Source organism: Podarcis bocagei (assembly GCF_964188305.1).
Source record: "Podarcis bocagei genome assembly, chromosome: 4".
NCBI lineage: Eukaryota > Metazoa > Chordata > Lepidosauria > Squamata > Lacertidae > Podarcis > Podarcis bocagei.
In genome coordinates this window covers 87,391,923-87,417,522 of record NC_138128.1, presented here as the reverse complement: position 1 = coordinate 87,417,522, position 25,600 = coordinate 87,391,923, and the positions used below count along the sequence as shown (strand labels likewise).

Sequence of the window (25,600 nt, the reverse complement as noted above, 5' to 3'; positions counted from 1 at the left end):
GAAGAAGCAGTTATTCTGGAATTTGACTTGATTGATTGAAGTGCTGTATTAATAGGTTAACAAAGTACAGTGGTACCTCGGTTTAATAACAGTTCGGTTTAAGAACGATTTGGTTTACAAACTCCACAAAACCGGAACTAGTGTCTTGGTTTGAGAACTTTACCTCTGTCTAAGAACAGAATCTGAACGGTGGAAGGGCACCAGCGGTGGGAGGCCTCATTAGGGGAAGCGCTCCTCGGTTTAAGGACAGTTTTGGTTTAAGAACGGACTTCTGGAATGGATTAAGTTCATAAACCGAGGTACCACAACTTTCCTTAGTGTCAGACAAGAAGATACTTGCAAATTAGCTGTAGTAAAGACCTGTTCCTCATAATTCTGTGTTATCTGGCAAAAAGAGGGTGAGTCTGGCATGGATTGTTTCCTGAGGAGATAGGACTGTAGATGAGTAAAGAATGTAATATTATGTGTATGTGTGTTTTTTTGTTTTTGTTTATGAGCTACTTGGGTTTTGTTTGTTTTGTTTAAATCATACTAGACATTTAAAAGAATTTGGGCTGCCGTGAAGGGGATCCTGTGTAGCATGTCCCTTGACTGCATATGCTGTCAGTGTGGGTGCCTTTTGCAAAGTCCAAAGCCAAGGACATATTGTGGTAGCCATGAGTGATCATCATAAGAATTGACTTGCTGGATCAGACCAATATTTTTCTAGTCCTGCTGCTTCTGAATATGGAGGATCCATTTAACTAACGTGATTAATAGCTCTTGGTAGACCTATTTATCTAATCCTTAAAAAAATTAAGCTAACAGCCATCATCTTCTCATGTGGCAGTGATTTCCACAAGTTAATCACACATGGCATAGAGAAGCAACCCGTCTTGTCTATCTTGATTGAGCATTCTGTCAATCAGTTTTATTGAGTAGTTCTAGAAAGCTATCAAAATGAAAACAGAAAAATAGTATGTCAGGGTCATAGCTAGCTCGCTCCTTGTCACCATAGTTTTCTTTGTGGTGGCTTTTTTCTGGAGCTGGGAATGTCTAGAGGAACATTAATTCATGCTGGCCCTGACCTGCAGTCTGAGGTGGTATACCCCACTCACATGTTTGCACATCAGTGAGAACAAGGCATGAGACTGTGCATGTATCTGGCTTTCAAATAAGTTTTGCTTTCATTTGTTTCTAAAATAAATAATATGCTCTTGGAGTGTGGCATTTTCAAATTTTGAACATATTTGTACTGTGCTATTTATTTAGGTGTGCCATAACTAACCTTGGCCTTTCTCTTGTGCAAATTAACATTGGTGATTAGTTTTTGTTAAAATTTTAATGTTTCCCCACAAGACTAATATTAGAGTAATTAAGTGGTAAGTGAAAGAAGGAAGCTCGAATGGCAAGGAATGCAAAACAATGAAGCGTATATTAGTTACATTTTTTAAATAATCATTAAGAAATGGAAAAAAGACTTAATTCTTAATTCCTTCTACCAAAGACTCATAACTGTATTTTGAATACCTGAATTTTTATAATTGTATTTTAAATACCTGAATTTTAACAACTGAGTTTATTCCCAATAGTTGTATGGTTTAGTTGTCCATTTTAATCTATATTGGGCTGTTACTTTGCTTTTTGAGCTACTGATTACTACAGGCATAGGCAAACTTGGCCCTCCAGTTGTTTTGGGACTACAACTCCCATCATCCCTAGCTAACAGGACCAGTGGTCAGGGGATGATGGGAGTTGTAGTCCCAAAACATCTGGAGGGCCGAGTTTGCCTATGCCTGGATTACTATGATACTAACTTGTCATTCAGCTAGAAATTTGACTGAACTAGCCTATCATTTGCAGAAATCGTGCTACTCAATTGATTGGTCTTGTAATTATAACTTTATGTCATCAGCATATATAGCAAATTTAACATCTTCAATTACAGTTTGAATCCCTGTTGTAGGTGTTTTTTCTAACTGCCGTGCCCTAATGGCATGGTATCCAAATCATGAATAGTTTGGCATGATATAAAAAATGAGCAATAGTTGAAATAAAGTGTTCCTGTGCCTTGTACACCTTGTAGGTCTATATCATTCTATATGGGGGAAATTAGTTGCTAGACTGGCTTTTGTGTTAGCAAAAATCAGTTTAGTCCAATTTTAAAAGCCCATTACTAAAGAACTGTTTATCATTTAAATAACTATAGCCATCCTACACAATCAAAGGCCTTAGCAACATTTAAAATGAAGCAAAAGCAGAGTTTGATTTGAGTTTTCATGAGTGTACATGTTTGGCGCATAAAAGAGTTTTGAGGAGCCTGAAATATAATTATTGTTGCTGGTGTTTTTATTTATTCATTCATTCATTCATTCATACATACATACATACATACACACATTTTTCTTGATGAGACTCAAGGCAGCTTACAGATAAAAATAAGAATAATTAAAAACATAGAAAATAATAATTAAAAACAATTAAATATTGATAGCATTAAAGCTATCATATCATATCATATACATACCAATAATTACAATAAAAACAGCGTAACACCAAGTGGTTAGTGCCGAAAGCTTGTTGGAACAAGAAAGTCTCCACCTGCCAGTGAAAGGATAAGAAGGAAGGATCCAGTCTAGCTTCTCTAGGAGGAAGTGCCAAAGTCTGGGAGCAGCCACTGAGAGGAACTCCAAAAACAGAAAAAGCAGGAAGGCACCAATTGCAGGGGAAAGGAAGCTACTGAATGCACTAGAGAAAATATTCCTTTGAAAGAAAAAGGAAGGAAACGTCTAAGCACACAAAAGAAAACATTTTATCTTCTGAGCATAGAAGTTTTCTTCCAAAAGAGTTCCAAACAGACATTTTTGCAACACTTCATTCCGTCTCCTGGTATCAGCTTTGGTGCCGTTTATTTTAAAAGAAGGTTCCTCTTGCTGACCACACAATCCTGCCAGGAATCATATAGCTACCATTATATCATATCACCAAATAGAACCAAATAATTAATCGGATTTGGCTATGTGATAATGTAACCAAATCAAATTGAAGAGAATGCTTCCTGCCTATATTCTAAGTGGGTAAACATTGTCACTTCGTTTCACAAGGAGTCACAAATTAATTGCCAGAGTGAGGATAATTTTTTCAGGGGGCAATGCACTTTCACCTCAATCGTTCTATTTAGTCCTTATGAATTGGGTTTGGAAGATTTTTTCCTTCATTGCATATTGCCATTTTCTTGGCCTCTTCCCATGACTGAGGAAATACTTTTTAGCATAGTTTCTGCTGAACTATTTTAGCTATCATGGAACTAAAATATAAAGATTTATTATTAGTATTATTATACTTCACTATGGAGCCATCTTGGCAAAAATGTATGTGTTGGTTTGTGTTGAAGATTTGTGTTAGGTCCAGTGCTTTCTGAACATTAATGAGCATGTGATGTAGCTTTAACCTGCTGAGCCACTCTTAAAGAAGAAGAAAATGTGATATTCAGATTCTTTGTCTGATACAATTCATTATATACTTCTAGAAGGCAACTTCTGTGGCTCCTGGTGTCTTGGCTACCCCTCTACACCTCCACTGTTTATCTCTCTTATAAATATAATCTTCTTTTGTCACTTAACTAGTTGTGCTCACATTTTTTGTTATGTTTTTTCACCTTCCTCAAAATATTTTTGTTTCAAAGTGGTCAGAGATTTTCCTGCTTATAGGAATCTTTCAGCTTCATTTTCTTTCTTGCTGTTAGTAATACCTATTTATTCTCATCTATCCTTTTTACGTCAGGCTTCTAAGTTTCACTTGTGGTTGCTTTTCTATTAATTTAATAACTCTTTTGAAACCCAAATGGCTGCTTTTGGGCCTTCCATATTAAAATATAGCCTCCCATATTAAAACTAAATTACAAGTGTATAAATAAGAGTGAAATATTCCTGACATTAATGGCTTCCACCATAAATATGTTGCAAAGGAGTAGTATATTATTCAATTCCCAATGCTTAGTTGTTCCACTGTTACCTCTTCTAAACCACTCCATATTAATTCGTGATAAGTACTTTTTCTTGGTCTAATTCTGGATTATTGAACAAATGCCCAAACTCATGGGAAGGTAACGAGTAGGTTTTTTTACAAGATTAAAAATTGTGGCAGTTGGAATAAAATATAAAGCTATTGTCACCAAATTCTAAGTTTCAGTGGCACTTAATACCTACATAATCCCATAGTTTGAAAACCTATCTGCAAGATTTGTGCTTTACATTTTTAGGTGTACACTTTCATATTGTGCACTTAATAAAATAATATTTGGAACTGGAGCACAAGGGTAAAAGGGGTGGAAGCCCCATTGTGCCAGCAGGAGTCATTGTGCTGGTTTCTTTTAGTGCACTGGGTTGGTTGAATGCAGCCCTGTGTTTGGATGTAACAGTAAACCACAGTTTAGTGTTACAAGTGTGAGACTGGGAAATCCTCAGGCATGCCCACACACTCCTCCTATGGCACAGCTACAAGAGAGGGGTTTAAAGCTTCCCCATATGTTTTCAGCTAACCGTAGTTAGTTGTTTTATCCAAACCAAGAACTGTGGTTAATGTTAACATTCTGTTATGGTTTAGGGATATGAGCCAATATTGTAAATCACAGGTTGAAGTAGTTTCCCTTATCATAGTTAACACTATCCACAGTTTGTCTCAATTTGGATATAACAACTTCAGTTAACTGAAAATGGAAACAAAAACTCTGGGTGGGTGGGTGTGTCCGTGTCCATGCTGGAGGAAGAAAGCGAAAGGGGTATGCACAAACCACAAGGCTTGTGCACATAACGTTAGCCATAGTTTAGCATTACAGCGGTACCTCGGGTTACAGATGCTTCAGGTTACAGACTCCGTTAACCCAGAAATAGTACCTCGGGTTAAGAACTTTGCTTCAGGATCAGAACAGAAATCACATGACGGCAGCAGCAGCGGGAGGCCCCATTAGCTAAAGTGGTGCTTCAGGTTAAGAACAGTTTAAGGTTAAGAACGGACCTCCGGAAGAAATTATGTACGTAACCAGAGGTACCACTGTACATTCATCAGGCCACTTTGTAGACAAGCTTTACGTTTAAAAACAAATTCCAATTTTCAAGTCAAAGTTGTACTAGGGCCTATCCGGTTGAATATCAGGTCGATAATCTTGTGAAATGACAGACACCCCCCCCCCCCCGAAACAATCCTCTCTCTCTTTATTGTCTTGTTTGTTTGAAGTGACGGTATCTTTGTTTTGTGCCTACTAAACTGGCTGTTGAAGAAATAAAATTGCATGGTTTTATTGTGGGCAGTTGTATTGGGAGGAAAATTCCCCCCTCCCCATAAACTTTCTCCAATCTTCAACAGCTCTTTTTGTCAGTAACTCCAGCAGGATGGCGGGATGATTATGTTGCAGTTTCTAAGAAGAGGTGTTAAGGGTTTATTTAGTGCCTGCAGATTGATGGCTAATGGACTCCATTGGGCTGTTTAAATGAAAGTTTCCCACAATCTGATACTAAAGTGGAGTCCTTGAGTGAAGCTTTTATCGCTCTTTCAACAGTCTCATCAAGGAGTTCCTTTTTTCCACTCTGGGAACTTTATTTCATGTTGTGTATTTCTAATCCAAGGGTTACATCAATCAGCAATCCTGTAGAAATTTGTGGGTTGTAACAAAAAAGGAGAATTTTTGCATGCTGTGATGGGGTTTCCTGGTCTGGCAAACGCATCTATCATAGGTTTCTATGGAAAATACTTGAGCTGGGACTTAAACTGCAATTTGTTATGCTTAACATTCCCATTTGATTTCTATGACTGGGTTTCAGTTGCTTTATTTTTACTAACAGGGTTCCACTGGGGGAGATGCTTTGCCCTATGGGCGAAGCCAAAAGACTGCTTCTTTTATGCTGTCTTGGGAAATGAAAGAAAATTCATCCCTAACAGAGAACATCTGCATGTTTTTTTTTTTTTAAAAGAAGGAGAAATTATTAAACCAATATTGACAATTCTGGTTTGTTTTGTTGCTTCTTACAATGTCGAGGGAGAGACCTACGCTATGGAAAGTGGCAGAGGGCTTACCATCACTTCCGACTGGATGGAAACACATATTTTAAAGCTGGAATCACAGGGGCATTATGGCCTGGGGCCTGTGCACACATTTTCTACGTCCCACCGTTGTTGGTCAAATGCATTTTGCAGAGTTTTGAAGCATTAAAAAACAGAAGCTAGGAATAGGCAGTAGAATATAAAGTACCAGCAATCTCTGTGTAGTTTCTAGCCAAGCTTTGCAGATGCTATCCTATGTACTCCATTGTGACCAGAAACAGAGTGGCCCACTCATTCTATTTTGCACTTCAGCATCCTTACTATAGAGGGCAATAGGGTCATATTACAGCCCCCAGCTCAGCAGAGGCCAAGTGACTGAACAACTGGCCATTAATTTCCCATCTGGTTATGTAAAGCTGCTGGCTCTGTCCAGGATCCTCAGCCTTTCTTTCTTCCTGACTCACTCCATGTTGCCAGTCCCCAAATCCACCTACTTGTACTTATATAGCCCTACAATAGTAGTTATACCTCGAGTTGAAGTAGCTTCAGGTTAAGCATTTTCGGGTTGCGCTCTGTGGTGACCAAGAAATAATGGAGCGTGTTACTTCCGGGTTTCACTGCTCATGCATGCGCAGATGCTCAAAATGACGTCATGCCCATGCGCGGAAGCAGCGAAACACGACCCGCAGACGCATAGTCGAGTGTTATGTTCTACTCAGGATGCGAACGGGGCTCTGGAACGGATCCTGTTCGCATCCAGAGGTACCACTGTAAAACTGTATTAGTAGTAGTAAAGACAATAGTAAAAACAACCTTAATAATCTGTGAGTCGTAAGTCACAAAATCTCATATTTAGAAGAGTTCAAAGGGACTTTTTGACTTGCATTGTTTATTCATGTATTTCAGGTTTTAAAAACTGGTTTCCTTTAACCATGTCAGCCAGATAGGCCAAACCACTCAGAATAGGGCAGATGGTACTTTGAACACTTCTGCTAACAGGACTTCAGTGCTGTCTGTCTTTGACTTCCCGCTCCCGCCCTTCTAAAGTGTTATCTATTCTTTCTCATTTTTGAGGCAGCCATGACAGCTCTGTCATTTCACTAACGCCTCAAAATTTTTCTTTCTGTTGTCAGTCAGCACACATCAGTCACAGAACTCCGATGGTTGTGATTGATGGCAAAAAAGAGAAATAGGAAAAGGGTGCTGAACGTTGTGTCTAAAATAATAATTTTCTATTTTTACTATTACGTGCAAACTTTTGTTGGAAAATGGCTTGGGTTGCATCTCAGACATGTTATGTGCAGAACTATATTGATTAAAGAAAAACAGTGCTACAGATAAGAGGCCTCTTATGTGCTTATTGACACGCGACATTTGAAAAACATGGCACAATCCCATTACAGAAGCACTTTTAAGACCCATTGAGTGGGGAAATTTTTAAGCATACACCTGTTGGCTATAACACAGATGATGGCAGCAGACTAATGCTTGCCACTGAGTATGAATTCAACAAGGAGCTATAGACGCTTCTGTCTCTCTGAGTAGATCTCAAAGTGCTTTTTGCATTATATAGTTATATGTACACTTAAAAATGTGATGTGTGCAGCAGCTCTTAGGCTCCCATTGAAATAACTGATAACTATCAAGACTTACCTTTGACTGAATCATGTTCTGCCTTACTTGTATATGTAGGAGTCAGTGAACCAGAATTTAGAGATTATAAGTTGCTACTAGGGAAGTCAAAATGTTTTATGGGTTATAGACATCCTACCTCTTCCTTTGCATCTGGGTGATAACCTCTCTCCCTCTCCTCCAGTAGATTTTAAGTAACAGAAGGAGATAAAAGACAATTTTAACGGAGAAATTTGAGTCAAAGTTTTCTTGAAGCAAGTTTTTAAATATTCTTTTAAATATCTACCTGTTACAGATATCTAAACTGAGCAAGTGGAGCTGGCAACAAAATGTTGTAAAGTACTCCTATTCAGGTTTCCAACCCCCACCCCCCACCCATTTCACTTCCACTATGATCTGCTCCAACAACATTCAGCATTCTGTACACACTAAGCATGAAACTATAATAAATACTGGTACTTATATCTGGCTTCCAGAAATTTCCATATTGGCAACAATAGCCGTGTGTGACCAAAAAAACCAAACCAAACCAAAAATCCATTTTTCATAGATATAATTTGCTTTTATTAAGTTACATTCCTATTAAAAAATAATACAATCCCCACAAACTTGTGTTTGGGCTACTATTTTCTATTGCACACTATGGCCTAAGCAAAAACAAAACAAAACCTACCCAGTTTCTACCCAAGCCTGGCTCTCTTCTTATGTGCCCATTGGTTTTCCCTTTATCCAGCTCTGGAGACTAGGTGGATGTGGCTGGCACCCACCATTTTTATTTCTTCACAGTGTCTCGGGTCTTTAATGTATTGCACCTCAAGAACAACATTATGTTACAGCTTAGAATCATAGAATCATAGAATCATAGAGTTGGAAGAGACCACAAGGGCCATCGAGTCCAACCCCCTGCCAAGCAGGAAACACCATCAGAGCACTCCTGACATATGGTTGTCAAGCCTCTGCTTAAAGACCTCCAAAGCAGGAGACTCCACCACACTCCTTGGCAGCAGATTCCACTGTCAAACAGCTCTTACTGTCAGGAAGTTCTTCCTAATGTTTAGGTGGAATCTTCTTTCTTGTAGTTTGGATCCATTGCTCCGTGTCCGCTTCTCTGGAGCAGCAGAAAACAACCTTTCTCCCTCCTCTATGTGGCATCCTTTTATATATTTGAACATGGCTATCATATCACCCCTTAACCTCCTCTTCTCCAGGCTAAACATGCCCAGCTCCCTTAGCCGTTCCTCATGAGGCATCGTTTCCAGGCCTTTGACCATTTTGGTTGCCCTCCTCTGGACACGTTCCAGTTTGTCATGGTGCTTCACAGGCACCATGAGGGAATTAAAATGCCAGGTGTCACACACCGTATTTGCCGACTCTATCAGCTTTTTTCTAAGTGCAGCACCTGCTTGCTGCTTTCACTATAACAGCCCTCTCTGTCCTTGCCACTACCACAGTAAGAAGGCCCATCAACCTAAGGTAGGGTGACCCACCTGAGTGGAGAATTGAAGGCCTACCAAACTCGGTGGTGGCCTGGAAGCCAGCCATGTTTCGCTGCCTTAAATCTGGCTACAAACTCAGATGTAACTGTCAAGCCATGGTTTAGTTTACTGAGATAAACCCTGGCCTCAAAAGTTGTGTTTGAGCTGCACCACCTTGTCACATAGCAAGAAGAGAGATTGGAGAGGCATATGAAATACGGTTTGGTAACCTTGGGTTTGTTCATGACACTGAGCATAGTTAATTAAAATTATGCTATACAATTACCTAGGTTCACATCCTAGTTTATAGCCAATCCTGAATCATGCTTTAAGCTTTAAGGTATAACATTTGACCATGGTTTAAAAAAAAGAAAAAAAAAGATCACAGATACGCATTAAGTCTGCCCAGGGCCACATAAGAATTATTCTAACATATCTTACTTTACACACACACACACACACACACACACACACACACACACACACACACACGTATGTTAAATATAGTTCAAGTATATCTTCTGTAATAATATGCAATTGCAGGAACAATTCCTTTCAATGAAACTAGTTTAATAATAAATTCAGTACTGTAGCAGTCTGGCTGCAGGATTTTTTTTCCAGTGGTGGGGAGAAAAGAGAATCATGGGAAATATTTTGTTCTCCCTGGGAGCCAAGGCAATGTATTTACTTCAGGTTTTATTAAATGAGTTATAAATTTTCCCAGCAATTTACTCATAGCTCAAGAGGTTTAATTTGCATGTGTTGCCTTTTACAATATGCTTTTGGTAATGTTGCAGATGCTTCTTCCTTAGCTTCAGTAAACAACAGGCAGTTGGCCAGGTTTTGACTGAACATTTGCCAACTCATGGAAAATTAGTTAACTCTTTGGTGCCCAGAGTTTGACACTTTACTTGCATCATCCAAAATAAGAGGAAGAATGAACAGGAAACACGAGGCCCAAAAGAGCACAAGAGAAAAACTTTTCTGATGAAATTTTTTTTCACACCACTTCATTTTATATTTAATTGAAACCAAACATTAAAATATAATGTTCCGTCTAGGCAGCTTGTCATTCCTTGCAAGCACAAGATTTGGTACTGGGAATAGAATTATAGTTACAAAATATGTAGGAAATGCCTGGTGGAATCACACAAGCCATGGTCAAGAGCAACTGAATAAAATTTGCTGTGGACAGGGGCAGGATGGCTTTTTGCTCTTCTCCCAGAATAGCAGTTGCGTGCCCAGATGCCGTGAGACCACTGCCCCGCAGGGCACCGCCGTCCAAAAGACCACTCATGACAACATTATATGGCTTGAATTAGGCCACAGCTTTATTGATTACAGATGTTAGGGGCTTGGCATAGGCATTGGGTCAACCAATATCAACCAACCCATTTGCTGGATGATCAACCAAGGGGCCGAACCAGTGTCAAGGAGGCCCTGTGACATACATCAAATAGGAGCCACCTCTCGAGGAGTGCGGAGGAGCGCTATGGCTCTAGCTCCACATGCACGTCCAGACAGAAACACCTCTTCCTGGATCCCTTTAACAGGATATACCAATCCCTGGAGCAGGCAGAGGCTTACAACCTCCGCTCTGAACATGACTAGGTTTTACCCAATGGCTTCTTCAACAAAGTTGTGACGATTGCTATGATGTAGGTGAAATCCCCCAGGTCTGCCTATAGACTTGCCAGGAAACTTCCTCCCTCACACCGAATACAGCAACTGTCCATAGCAAGGTCAGATCCAACCTACCTACTGAAGTGGGTGATAAAGAACCAGCAATAGGGTGGGGTGGGGTGGGGTGGGAAATCAAAAATAGATCTGTGGTTCCCTGTCCAGAGGACACCCACTTTTATCCCTGGGGAGCAGACCTGAATGAAGTCCTCCTGGGGACCCAGTCAGGTTTGCCCCCCCCCCCGAGTGAGCCCACCCACCAGCCCACCTACCTTTGGTCAGTCTGGCAGGCAGGGTCATTCTGAGTCTTTTCAGCTGGAGGGAGAGGTATGTTACGGGAAGACCCAGCCCAGGGACTGCTTTGGTGGTGGGCCAGCCCTGTTCCACAATGCCGCACTATTGTGTGTGTAGGTGGAAGAAGCAGAGTATATTATCATGCAAAAGAAGTAAGCTATATGCAAAATTGCTTAATATTCATGAATCATACAAATCACAGAACTCAACTGCTGTGGCACAGAGTATACATAGGCTTAATAGTGGATATTTATTTATTTGACATTTTTAGCCTGCTTTCACCTGATGATTTTTGGTGAGAAGGATTATTTTGTATTAAATTAAGAACTGAACAAAAACGTACCATTTGGGATTAGCTTTCACTTAGGTAAAACCACCTCCAACTGATACTGTTCTCTTACACAGCATTGCTATTTGCTTATTTTTTAATTTCTTAACTGTACACATTCATATCCCTCCCTTATTCAAAGGAGAGTTGGTTTCAAGCTGGCTAGTTTCAAAGAAACCATAGTGGTCGATAGCCACAGTTTGTTGGCATCATAGGATAGGGGAGTTGGAATTAAGCTCAAGACTCGCCTAGTCTTGATCATGTCATATTAAATATTTCTTTACAATGCTTTTAAAAATTGACATACTAAAACTATGGTTTAGATTGATGTCAAAACGCAGTGAGAAAGCACAAAATTATTAGTAGTAAAAAGCTTTAATTAAAAATTAAACACTGCTGCTAAAAACGAAGCTCAGGTCAGAGTTTGCCCCACACGTCAGAAGGCATCATCGTTGAAACAAGTGGACTTGTGTGCCTGAGTGTGACAAAAGCAGGCAGAAAGGATGGGTATGAGCCTGCCAAAGTGTGTACTTGTGTGTTTAGTCTGGCCTATTAACCAGTTTAAACTAGGCAGTGTGCCCACAAAGCAAGGAGTGTTACTTGTTCCTGCCTCGTTCAATACATTATCCAGTCCTAGGCATGCACCTCCCCTTCTGCAGTGTGCGGTTGTGTTTTCCTTTTGTATTTGGCTACTGCTTCCCCTAATGTTTTAAAATGTGCACTAGCCCAGCACTGAAATTAAATAAAATGAAGATGGTAGGCCAGCCAGTGATTTTTCATAACCAGTCTTGCTCTCAGTTTCCGTCTGTTCATTTCATCATACTGTCACTTCCACAAGGCCCTACATTTGTGAGAATGCTCTGTGTTGCATACCTTGAAGGTCTAAGTAAGAAATATAGGAGGCTGTGTGTAAGGGAAACGTTTCAGCATAATTTTTAATTTTTTTGCCCAGGCAGAAATTGATGTGCTACTCCAAAAGAGTTAGCTCACCCTTCCATTTGAGAGGTTTGCCTTCTATGTGGAGGAAGGACGTGGATGTGCATAGGGGGAAGATGAGGAGCTCTGACTAACTAGAGTAGGTACTATTTTATCCCTTTGTGGTGCTTACTGTTTGTCCTAATTCAATGATAATTTGCCATAGATGAATTGCTAATGTGTGTACACTGTTGGCCACAGGCTGCCACTTGGCATTCATCCCACCCAGAAGGCCAGCTTGCGATCGAATTGTGAAGACATGCAGCAGTGCCCACTGTCAAAGTAGGTCTCCTTAGGGGAACAGCTGTTGCATTTTTATGGTGAGCATTGCTTGTTACAGAGAGCTAGAGTTGGCACAAATCTTGTACGTTTCCTAGGGACCTAAAAGACAAGGGTGCTGCTTACATGAGCCTTCAGCCTAATGCTGGTAGGGTTTTGTAGACAAACAGTATATAGCTAAGCTATAGGAATGCACAGTCTGCCATGGTTTATTTTAAGATTCCCCCCTCCCCGAATACTACACAAGCAGCCAACAGACTGCCCCTTCTCTGAACTTTTTTGTAACTGAATGAGAACAGGAGAAAGGGAAGGGGAAACGAGAATTGAAAGAGTCAGGCAGGCAGGACAGGAAGGAAGAGGGGAAGGGGAAATAACAGAGAAAGAAGGTAGAGACAAGAAAAGTTGAGGAAAAGATATAGAGGGAACAAGAAAACGTCAGTGAAGTGAGAAGATGCAGCTGGTCCTCAAGTGAAATGAGTGAAGTGAGAAGATGCAGCTGGTCCTCAAATAATTTGGGTAACATATTCTCTCCCTTTCCTATAGTTGGGTGCTATAGTGACTCCCTCCTTCCCCAAAAGCTTAATTGAGGGACTATGCTCCCATTCCCAGTCAAAACACTGGTGACTAGGTTATCAAAAAAAACCCAAGAAGAGACTGCTGGATCAGGCCGATGAATCCTGGGATCTGTCATTTGTTAAAAGTTTTGAGAATGGTTTGGAAACTCTGTATTCCCCTCATAGCTACAATTCCCAGAGTTCCCTGGGAGAATAGATTGATTGTTGAAACCATTCTATTATAGCATTCTAGTGTGACATTCCTCATTTAGCCTATAACAAAAACAACAACACATGCATAGAGACAAATGCCACAAAAGTTACTCTCTGTCCTATCCTGTCTCCCCTTCTTCGTGTTTTTGAAGGATAAGCTCCTCCCCTCCCGCATTTTTGACCCTACAGGGCAAGAAGGCAGTAGCTTGGCCTTTCACTGGCATATACCGTCTAAATCTGAAGGTAGTATATAGACATCTTGACTAGTCAGTGGGGTAGTCAGGCTTCCATGTCTCCATAGGTCCTACTCACAGGTGAACAGTCGAAGAGACTCAAACATAGACAATAATACTAGGAAAGCACATCTATCTAGAAGCCAAGCAAAAAAGAACAATCCAGAGCCCTCACCTTGTGATACTAAACCATACCAGACAAGTTACAGAGGGGAACATTAACTGTTCCATTACTGGTCCTGAAATGATACGAAGGCGTTAGTAGGCTTTTCCTCCATAAGTTTGTCTAATCCATTTTTAGAGTCATCTAAGCTAGTGGCCTTCACCACATCTTGTGGCAATGAATTCCATAGCATATGCTGTACAAACAAGTGTTTCCCCAAAATGTTCTGCTTCTTTCTCCTCCCACAGATACCAAGGAGAAAACAGAGAACTCTTTCTTGGCAACTGAGTCCTATAGTTCTAAATATTAAGCTTTCAGTATAATTAAGAATGCAAAATGGAAACGTTTTGTTTTGAAATGTTTGGGGAAGCTGCTATTTATGAAGTGATTTGCAGATTACCAGTACGTTCAGTCTAGAGGCAAAACGAACAATCCCAAGAGCTTAAAAGACATAACAGTATATTTAGTTTACAACAAAACCCAAACACACCTGCTTATGTATGAGGTTGGAGTTTCAGACAAGTGTTGAGCTGACAACTCGTTTTTGACATAGCTGCATGGAAAAAGTTGCAGGGAATTGAGATGCATTTTTGAGATGAACCATTTTGGAAAGTTTAGTGCCTCTGACTTAATGAGGCATGGACTGGGGAGGGTGTGTGATGTGAGGAGAGCCCCAGGGCCCAGACAGGAGAGACCTGGAAGGCTGTATATGACCTCTGGATCTGAGGTTCCCCACCATTGGTATAGACTCTTGGGCATCCTTGGTTAGTAGATGCGGAATCCAGAATTCTGAGTGACACAAATTCCATTCAGCTGTTACCTAACAAAGGAGCTGCAGGGCTCCACCTTTAGCCTTACCTCCTTGCTAAACACTCATCCTACAGCCCTTTTGTACTCACATTGCCTCTTCATGCAAGCAAACAGCTACAGTGCCACTCAGTGTTCACACGTTAACAACAGTGAAACACGGAATGTAATATGGAGCATATGGTAGGCAGTCTTGTTCCATTTCTAAAGGCAAGCTTTCGAATCTTGTAGCAATATTTGGTGCAAAAGAGTTAGCGCACAGGCAAAGGGTCATGCTAGGTTTTGACAGTGTAAGCTCAATCACTGTGTTAGAGAAATAGTGAGAAGAAGATGCTATCAAGATGATGAGCACAAGGGTCTCTCTGACTTGGAGGAATGGGCAGAATAGGATGACCCTGCTGTTAGACCACGTACTGCTATTTGTCACTGCCCTGACTGACAGGCTTCTGCAAAAGAGAACATAGAAAGGCCATTTGTGTCTTGGAGTGTTGTTTATTTTCTAAGTTATTTTGGGATTTTGTGCAGTCTAGTCTCAGAGCCTTCTCTAGAAATGGAAGATACATAACATCCGCTCAGGTGTAATATCTGCCCCTGTGACTAACAATATGAAATTGTCCAGGGGTCATGAATGATGGGCATTCTGACCTTGCATGTTCAACAGAGCAGTATCATCAACCTACTGCGCTTCCTAGCTACAGGAAAAAAAAACAGACTGCAAGGATCCTGTCTTGAAAATACCCATCCTACTCAGGATTAACCAGGCAGATTAACCAGTTCCCCTTCCACCTCTGTAAAGGTCATTATTGTCCTCATTTTATAGAGAGGAAACTGAACCTGAGTGTTGGCTTCTTGGGTAATATCATTCCAGGTGTCCCATTCACTTCAGATCCAAGGTACTGCTAGTGGACCTGACGATGCCACATGGTTAATGGTTTTTGGAAGACTCAGAGCCTGGAGCAAACAAGCATCTTCTCTCAGCTTACAGTGAGAATTGCTATAGCTCTCTCAGCAGCTGGGACAATATGAGTCCCTACCACTGAGCCACAAAGGCATTCTTGGACTTCTGGTTAACAACAGCAGGTAAAGAAGAAAAGTTGTAACTGCATAGACACCAAATGTTCGAAAGATTTAAGATTCGGGGTATATTTTTAAAGCAGGAGAAAATGAAGATATAATTTAGCTGGCCACCCTGATGGATCAAAATGCCAGAACTCACCTTTCTCTCCATTTAAGTATTACAGAGTAATAAGAATTGTAAATTTGGAACTCTGGCTAGAGAAGACATTTCAACTGTAATATAGTGTCAGGTTGATAATTCCTACTAGAGTAACTTTTAAAAGGACAAAAAAGTTCTGTGAGATTGTGTACAATTTTTAATGTAGTTGGAAAATTTGAGCAGCAAGGCATCATTAAAAGTGATAAATGGGGGAAAGAATAAGCAAATGGGGTGGTGTGATATATGACTGAGTATGTACAAAAGGTGAGAAGAGGAACTTAGGATCTAAAATTCAATGCCAAACAGACATCAAAGGGAGAAAAGAAAATGGAGGTGAAGGGTAAACCAGAGAATATATGTTTAGTAGAAGTGACAAAAAGAAAAAGAAAAAAGGAGCTACTTGGTTTCTAGCGAAAGTGTTCTTTCTAATTTACTTTTGCAATTTTTTAAAAAAATTGAATTTAACTTTGAAACAAATCCACAAAATTGGGGTACCAAAGGAACTGAAAGCAGCTTAAAAATGCTAAGCACATTTTCCCTTTCACCTCCCCGTCCCTTCTGCCTTGCTTCTAATGTTATTGTGCTCCTCTCATTTTGACTTATAATGCATGCTCTGGTGAATGACCAAGGTTTAAGCATTCATTCAAGATTAGCATGTATAAGAAATGTAGGATACTTTCATTAATTGGATTAGGGTTATATGTGTTTCATTTAAAAGCTGCCATGATCACTAATGGAATGACCTTGAAGTCATTATCTGTTAAGGAGCCCGAGACAAGATTGTTCTTCATGTTCCAGTTGTATTTGTCATTACTTGAAAGTGTAGCGTTCATATAAAATATTGCTCCCACGCTATAAATGCATTTATTGAGATTTTTAACCCGCTACACAGCAAGAGTCTTTCTTAGGGAGCAATATTAAACCTGCAGAATACAATTTCTTTTTCTCTTGTCCACTTAAACAAACACACACACACACACACACACACAGAGAGAGAGAGAGAGAGAGAGAGAGAGAGAGAGAGAGAGAGAGAGAGATCTAGCCCAAACATGAGCATTTTAAAGTTCCATTTATATAATGAAAATGTTAAGTATGTGCTGAAATCTATTTCATTGAAACCAATGGGATGTTGAATTTTTACCTTGACTGGATTGTGTCCAGTGTATAGAATAGCTGTGTGCTTAAAAAAGGGTTCCAATAACAGTTTTTAAATTCTTAATAATAACTTTCCCCCCTTCTCACTGATACTCAAATGGTGTACCTTTTTTGCATACACATTTGAGCAGACACAAAGGATGTAAAATGCTAAATTTGGCCAGCTGATAACTAACACAACAACTTCAAATTCATGAAATGAAACCTTAAGATGTATGCATTTGAAAGGATCTTCAAATTCAAGTTTTGTGATTAATCTTACAATGTTTCACGCGCACACACACACACACACACACAAAATTAAATGTTGAGTTTTTCATTCATGTGATTTTTGGTTTAAGCTCTTGCTCATACTTTGGGGTGGCCAAGTGCACTGATAAACACCACAAAGGTTTCACCATTAGGGAAATGTGCTGTGCACAAAAACCAACTACCCCTCTCATGATCCAGACTCTGGCTAAGAAGTGAATTCAGTTTAAACACAAGAACATAAGAATAGCTGGCTAGATTAGGCCAATAGCCCATCTAGTGAAGCATCGTCTTCTCACAGTGGCCAACCAGATGTCTATTGGAAATCAGCAAGCAGAATATGAGCAGAAGAGCACTCTCCCTTCCCATGGCTTCCAGCAACTGGTACTTGGAAACACGGCTGCCTCCAACTATGGAGGTAGAGCATAGTCATCATGGCTAGTATCCGTTGATAGCCCTCTCCTCCAGGAATTTGTCTCATCCTCTTTTAAAGCCACCCAACTTGGTGGCCATCACTGCCTCCTGGAGGAGCTTTCTTGGATGTGGCTCAGGAAACAGGCACCTGTGCAGTAAGCTGCTGTCCATCCATTGCACTGAATTCCTGGTCATCTTGCTCTTGTTCTGAGATTGAATCCAAAGAACTCTGAGCAGGATAGTGAGAATGATACAGTATAGTATAAATAATTGTGGAAGAGTTCATGAAATGTTGGAATAGGAAGGATTCATAGTTCTAGTGCTCCTACCGGACCAAACAGTTGCACAAGCTCTTACACAGGCAAAAGAGCATATTTGACTTTTCTTTCCCTAGGGAAAAGCTCTAATACAGGTTCTAAAATGCCCCCTCTTCACTTAACCTGCTCTCCCAACCCACATGGACCTCAATACTCAATGTCACAACCATGCAGACACAACTTGAATGGGTGGCTTTGTTGTACATCCAGAGTAAAGAACGGATGGAGGTGACCCATCATGTTCTATTGCTGACCATGGATGTAGAGGTGACCCTGCCAACAGCAAGACTTATTCAGTTGCTCTTGACCATGGCTTCTGCCTCCATTGTTAGAGGCAGTATGCTTCTGAATACCTGTTGCTGGGAGCTGCAGGAGAAGAGACTTCTTTTGTGCTTGGGTCTTCCTGCTTTATGGTTTCCTACAGGCATCAGGCTGGCCAATGTGAAAACAGGCTAATTGAGTGGATGGCCCATTGGCTTGATACAGCAGGCTGTTCTTATGCCCTTATATATGTTTTGATTATGTATTTTGTCTTTTTATGCTGTTAACTGCACTGAGATCTTTAGATGAAGGGTGGTATACAAATTAATTAATTAAATGTATGTATGTATGTATGTATGTATGTATGTATGAATGTTGTTATGCCTTATCTCACTGTGTTCCAACTAAGCATTTGTTTTGCTGTGCCTGGCATCAGTGCTGGAAGTGAGCCAAGCTGAGGAAAAAGTGACAGAGGGCATGGAGGTATGGTTGGAGAGCCAACACAGCACCCGGCACTTTCCTGCTTGTGCACAATTTTCAAGTTAAAATAAGACTCTTCACCCTGTTTAACAGAATGGGGCAGGCTGATGAACAAACGTTTGTGGCTGCCCTGTGATGGCATGTATGACTTCAAGGGTTTACTCCAGAAATTGTCCATACTTTTGGTGAGACCTGACCTCCTCATGCAGGTAATGGAGATAAGAATGAGTGCACCACTTCAGACCACAGGTAGGAGGCTCCAGTTTTGAACATTCTTCCATATAAAAAGCTCCCCACAAACAGAACGTGAGTGCATCAAGGAGAAAGATTCTGTCCCAGCCCATTGTCAGCTCTTCTTCGTTTTCTGTTTTCAGGGAGCATTTTAAAATACAGAAGCTTTCAAAACTGATTGCCACCTGCAGTCTGAATTGAGAGAGTCAGCACTTGGCCACCTCATACTGGAGTAGCCTAGGCAAAAACCCTGTGTTTTTTTTAATTTTTTTAAAAAATCAGTATTCTGTCCCCTTAGATTGAAGCTTCTTATATGACAGCTATGCCAGATACTGTCATCTCCTTTGGAATATTTTGTAAAATATTTTTCCCCTATTGGAATTAATTGTGAACATTCATTAAGGCGTGGAGACAGATGAAATATTTCAGGTGAATCATCAGGTCTAATATGAAAAAAGGGCTTCTGTGGCGATGGATTAGGCTCTTGATTTACAGGGAGAGTTGTCTGTTATGAAGATATACACGCTGGGATTTATTATCAAGAATCTGTTTTTAATTTTGGAGATTGTTTACCCTTAACTACTGCATGTCAGAACTCGGGGACAAATTTCTGCTTAGCATTTAATTTCAGATACTTGCCACAGTGGGCAGTAAAAAATGGGCCCCTGGAATTTGTGGCATCATTATGAATCTCTCATTCTGGCAGGCCCTGGAAGTAGTTTGTCTTTGAAATCTCCTTGGTACTTGTTAACCCTGCTCTGACATGTAAGAGCTATCGTTTATTTATTGGACTTTGCCCATTTATGAAAAAAAGTACAAGAATTATTAATGGTTTAGTATCTATTAATGCATTACTTGGGTGGAATTCAAACTCCAGTATTTATGGTAAACCCCTTTTATAATAAAGCATGCATAGAAATAGAGGAATGCTGATTCGTAATGTTGGAAAGGGTCTGGTGCCGTTGGAACAACTGTCGGTAAAATATGATCTTACCAGCTTTTTTATTTATAGCTATAAATAAGAAATAAGCAGTCTGGGTATGAGGGGAAATGATTAAGAATATTTGTGTAGATAATAAAGACTAAATAACCTGATGCAATGAACCGTGTGTTCAGTATATTGCTGTTGAGAAACTGGTGTTCTCTGGGAAGGCAGGGAGAGTCTACATTTTCTGTGTTGAAATAGCCAAGGGTCCTTGGATCACAGAAGTGATTGTCCGCATAAGAGACAATCCACAATGTATATTATTGGTAGCAATGTTTGGGTAGTGGTGGTAGAAAAGATGTGAAAAAAGAGGAATGTATGGGTTGGTTAAAATGGGGCAAAATACTGGAGAAGGGAGAAGGATAGGATTAGGCCAAATGGGAGGTCCCAGGGTTTCCTTTTTTTTTTTTTTTTTTAGCTCTCTTGGCTATCTTTGACTTAGAAAGCAGCACTGTACTTATTGGAACAAAAAAAGCATTTATTAAGTCAAATATTAATCTTTAGAATATTCATCACCTGGGTTCAATATGAACAATGGTAATCAAATTGTATGGCTTCTTGTGCAAAGGTAGGGCCCATCCATCACAAAGCTTGGCCTATAGCTGTATATCAATTTTCAGCATTAAAGTTACACAGTATTATCTTAGCATTAGGTTAACTGTCAAATAAAAATAAAAATTAATAAGCTGGAAAAAGGAAAAGACAAGGCATCCCTCATTTAAACCCCTTAACCAGAGCCAACCATAATTGAAATGTCTTTTTCTGAAATGTTAGCTTTAATTCAACTGAGGTTCACACCTCAACATATTTTTATGATTGTTAAATACTTCTGGAGGTACAGAAATCATCAGGTTTTAATGTTCACGTTATTAATTCTGTCTTTGCCCGATTGTTGCGTTGTAGTGTAACTTGAGGATGAAATGGACTCCAGGAAACCAATTTGACCTTGAAACTTGTTTTTTCAAAATGGAGATAATGGAGGAATTCAGAGGTTTACTCTGGACTTTGTGCTTGCAGTCATCCTTTGTAGGTTTGTGTAAAACTGTAGAACTGCCAAAAAATGGGCGGGGGGGGGAACCTGCCCTGGGAAGGCTTACAAAGATTATGAATGAAATTTTCAGAATCCTGAACATGGTGGCTCCAAGTGTGGGGTTTTGTTTGGGGGGGGGTATACATAGTCAGAACTTCCTGAATCAGAAATTTCAAAAAGCTTTCTGTGCCACCCACGATGGACCTATTGGGATGTGCTGATTCAAAATTGTCTTGTGGTTGCTGAGTGCGGGTTGAGAGGCTTGCCAAATAGCATCATGTATGACAGGGATAGCCAACACAGTTCTTGCCAGATGTTACTGGACCACCCCTTCCATCATCCCTGACCACTGGCCAAGCTAGCTGGGGCTGATGAGATATATAGTCTGGAATATAGTCAGGGATAATCACAGAGATGACCAACTCATGCTTTCACACACATACACAAACACACAATCTTTATTTTTTTTTTTAAGGTGATCATAGGTGAATCAGGTACCCATGAATTCAGTACTCAAAATGGATTGCCTGTATCAAAAATGAAATTAACTTTTTGGTGGAAGCAATTCACATCCTTCTTAATAAGGATGTCAGACATGGTTGTCAAGTAAGTGGGGCAGAAAGGGCACATGTATTAATGTTTTGGATACTGATTTCCCTGGGAAATGTGAACTTCCCTATTAGATACAGCTCACACCAAACCATACAGGTGGCACCAAGTGCTCACTGGAAATACGCATAGGATGCTTTTGGTACCAGTGAGAAATTCCCCTCCAAGCAAATACCAGCTTTGGAAGAAGAATTCTCCAGTATGTAAACCTCTCAACTGAATGATTATCGATGAGGCATTGTGGTTAAAATGTCTGACTAGGACCTGGGACACTAAGTTCAAATTTCCATGCAACCATGAAGCACACTGGGTGACCTTGGGGCAGTCAATGCCTCTCACCTAGACTAACTCACAGGGTTGTTGTGGCGATTCAGTGAGGGGCAGGAGAACCAGGTATGCCATCATTAGCTCCAAGGAGGAGGAGGAGGAGGAGGAGGAGGAGGAGGAGGAGGGATGTAAACACAATAAATAATAATATAAATTATATCTGGAACTGATTTTTTCTGGAACTGTGGACGAATGTTGAGAATTGGGAAATATTTTATTTTTAACCAAGCACAGGCAATCCTGTGTAGTATTATCATAGTACTTACCGCATATTTGAGTTTCTGAGTGCTTCACATACATTATGTCAGGAATCTTCCAAATTGTTTGCCAGAGGCCACTCGGGGAGTGTGTGTTAGAGGGAAGTTTTGAACTGGGAGCTTCCTGGTTTACATCCTAGTCCAATAGTGCAGTGCAGGCGGGAGGCAGTGATGGACATCAACTTGGATGGCTTTAAAAGAGGAATAGACAGATACATGGCAGAGATGGCTACTAGTTCTTGTGCCCATGTTCTGCTCACTGATTTCTCACAGGCTTCTGGTTGGCCATGTGAGAACAGGATGCTGGACTAGATGGGCAACAGGCCTGATCCAGCAGTCTATTCTCATGTTCTTATTTGGGATCAGAAGTCCAGGTCTCCACCAAGCAGCACAGTCAGGAGTTGCTCCAACATAACAGAACTAGCTCAATGCATATCATGAAGTGATATGGATTGCCATCTACAAAGGGAGGGAGCATAAGACTGTTAAGTCCAGAGTCTAAAATTATCCAGTTCCACCACTGGCTCAGTTTCCCCACCACTATGTTAACCTAGTTTCCATATCTTTTACCCTCAGACCAACAAGCAAGTGGGTTTCGTGTTCTGCAGGTGTTCATCTCTGACCCATAAATTAAAGCCTTTAGATCCTCTACCATAATTTTATGAGCTTACTCATATGATCTTAAGGCTTTTATGACCTCATAGGAAAGTCCTGTTCTGCTATCTGGGGACCATTTGAAATATTAATGACATAACACACATCAGTTTTGCTGGCAGACCTATTCTACCTATAAGCCTGCTTCAAAAAGGCACTGGGTGTTTTCCCCGTTCCCTCCCCCCTTTTACCTCACATTTTGTCCCTTTAGAAATTATCATGACGCATGTCAGGCGCTTTCACACAGAAGGAAAAAAGTCACATTAGCTTCCAAGTTTCTGATTGTCTAAATAACACAGTAACTCAACATACAGCTGTCTGGCATTTTGACAGTACAATAACCCATAATTCCTTCTGCCACTCAACACTTCAAGGTTAGCATTTTGTAGTTTGCTCTCAAGGAGCATTCATTTAAATTTTCAAGAGGCAAAGTGCTGAAATGCTGCATTATACCTCTTTAGATATATTTTTATTTACTTTTCTGGTGTCCAATTTTTTCCTCCTCTCCTGGTATTTTCTCTCTCTTTAAGTTGCCAGTGAAGGAGTTAAGTATTCTCCAAACTCTCTCTATTAATTTTGTATTTAATATAATAAACATTAACACTATGCCTTGCTATTGCAAGGGCATATAATAGTAAGATATTATTTAGATTTGTAAACTGTAGGGAAAGTCAGAAAAATGAATATAGACATGCTGATTTGCCAAATGGTTTGTTTAACATGAGCTTTGGTGTGAGCTTGGCTTGGGAGAGACCGATTACTGGGGTGGTTGCGGATGGGAGAACAACATGGGATTCTTTCTTGAATGACTTACTTTGAGAAACAGTAATATTTGGTCATCTTAAACTTCTGTATCACATCACATAGTTTTACCACACTAGAATCTCAACAATTTTATTGGAAGTTGGGAGACAGTCTCTCACAAGGCAAAGTTTGGTATGTTTTACCCAAGATCAGTTCCTTAGACAAATACCATTTCCATGAATGAAACTACTAGTACCCCCTAGGGGCATGGCTATGGAAGTGATGAGTTGTTCTAGATCAGGCATCCCCAAACTCGGCCCTCCAGCTGTTTTGGGACTACAACTCCCATCATCCCTGACCACTGTTCCTGTTAGCTAGGGATGATGGGAGTTGTGGTCCCAAAACAGCTGGAGGGCTGAGTTTGGAGATGCCTGTTCTAGATGTTAGACTATATGTTCTAGCCTAGCATTTCCTCTGACATGTAGTTTTCTGTGTGAAGCAGGGTGGGGCAGAGGGGCATTGTAGGATGTGCAGTCACCTCAGTCGTCAACTGCATTCTAAAGTGAAAAAGCTGAGACATAGGTCTGCCACATCAGTGAGAACTAGGTCACAATATTATGTCAGACTTATGAGTGTACATGAGCCCATTTCATTACTGTGTAAACCTGACACACATCTGGGCTCTCTGCTGTGTGTACATGTTCTACAACAGAAACATGCAAAATCCACACAAACTTCACACACTTTCCACCTGCAGCAGGTGCAGAGAACTGAGCCCTTCCACACCCATGCCTCATCTCTCTATATGCCTCCCCCACTGGGGAGGCTACTGATACTTTAGAGTGCTCCACATCTCAAAAAATGACTGCTGATTCTGTGTCATGTGATAAAGGATACATTGCCATGTTATGAGCTATGGAGAATTATCAAAGAAAGCAAGGTGAATACATCTCCATGCACTAAGGTAAAAGGTATAGGACCGCTGGACAGGTAAGTTCAGTCAAAGGCAACTATGGGATGTGGCGCTCATCTTGCTTCAGATAAAGGGAACCGGCATTTGTCTGCAGACAGCTTTCTGGGTCATGTGGCCAGCATGACTAAATCGCTACTGATGCAATGGGACACTGTGACGGAAACCAGAGCACATGGAAACGCCATTTACCTTCCCGCTGCAGTGGCACCTATTTATCTATTTATGTTGGTGTGCTTTGTTTTGGGGATTTGAACTGCCAATCTTCCGATTGTCAAGCTCAAGAGGCTCAGTGTTTTAGACCACAGTGCCACCTGCATGGACTAAGGATCTGTCAGGTAACAGTGCCTTTCCTGGGTTTCAGTTTGGCCAGTGCTTTATGCATCATGGGACCTTTGTTAAGTTTTAGCAACATACAAGATGCACAGTTGTGGTTTTAAGCACAATGGCTGCATAGCAAAAAAACAAACAAAAAAAACCCAAAACCATGTCTTACAACTATATGTTGCAGAGGTTTTTTATTTTTGATGGTTCTGTGTGTCACTATGCTCATGTGAGAGTGCATATGTTATGTAGGTGGAATGAGCAAGAGAAATCAGATGAGCAAATAATACTTTTATCTACATCTCACTAGTAACAATGAACATCTTTTGGTGTATTGATTAGGATAACATTTGGGATATGATTGACTGCCAAATATGTTGGCAATGCAGTAGTTCAAACTCAACAAACCCTGGACCTGCTTTCATCCTAACTTACAACGTGCAGCCCCGTTTAAATTGTTTAATACATTATGCCCATTTTTCTCCTTTTTTTTCTAAGATGAACAAACATAGCAAGGGAACCTACAATTTAAATAGTTGTGTAGACCATTTCGTGGGACGCGGGTGGCGCTGTGGGTTAAACCACAGAGCCTAGGACTTGCTGATCAGTGGTTCGAATCCCCGCGACGGGGTTAGCTCCTGTTGTTCGGTCCCAGCTCCTGCCCACCTAGCAGTTCGAAAGCACATCAAAAACCAAGTAGATAAATCTGGTGGGAAGGTAAATGGC

The 25,600-nt window shown here is 40.5% G+C and overlaps 1 protein-coding gene and 1 long non-coding RNA gene across 2 annotated transcripts in view; one reads left to right on the top strand and one right to left on the bottom strand.

The window, feature by feature from the left end:
* The window catches only part of LOC308585850, a 16,394-nt gene extending 1,800 nt beyond the window's left edge, over nucleotides 1-14,594 (bottom strand). Inside the window, exons 1-3 of the long non-coding RNA XR_014007628.1 lie at nucleotides 14,335-14,594; nucleotides 13,857-13,920; nucleotides 11,078-11,201 (exon numbers count right to left, since the gene is read on the bottom strand). This is a non-coding gene — a long non-coding RNA (uncharacterized lncRNA). The remainder of the gene's footprint in view (nucleotides 1-11,077; nucleotides 11,202-13,856; nucleotides 13,921-14,334) is intronic.
* Nucleotides 1-25,600, top strand: part of LRMDA (leucine rich melanocyte differentiation associated) — a 775,035-nt gene that overhangs the window by 364,425 nt on the left and 385,010 nt on the right. The gene's annotated exons all lie outside the window — the stretch shown is intronic.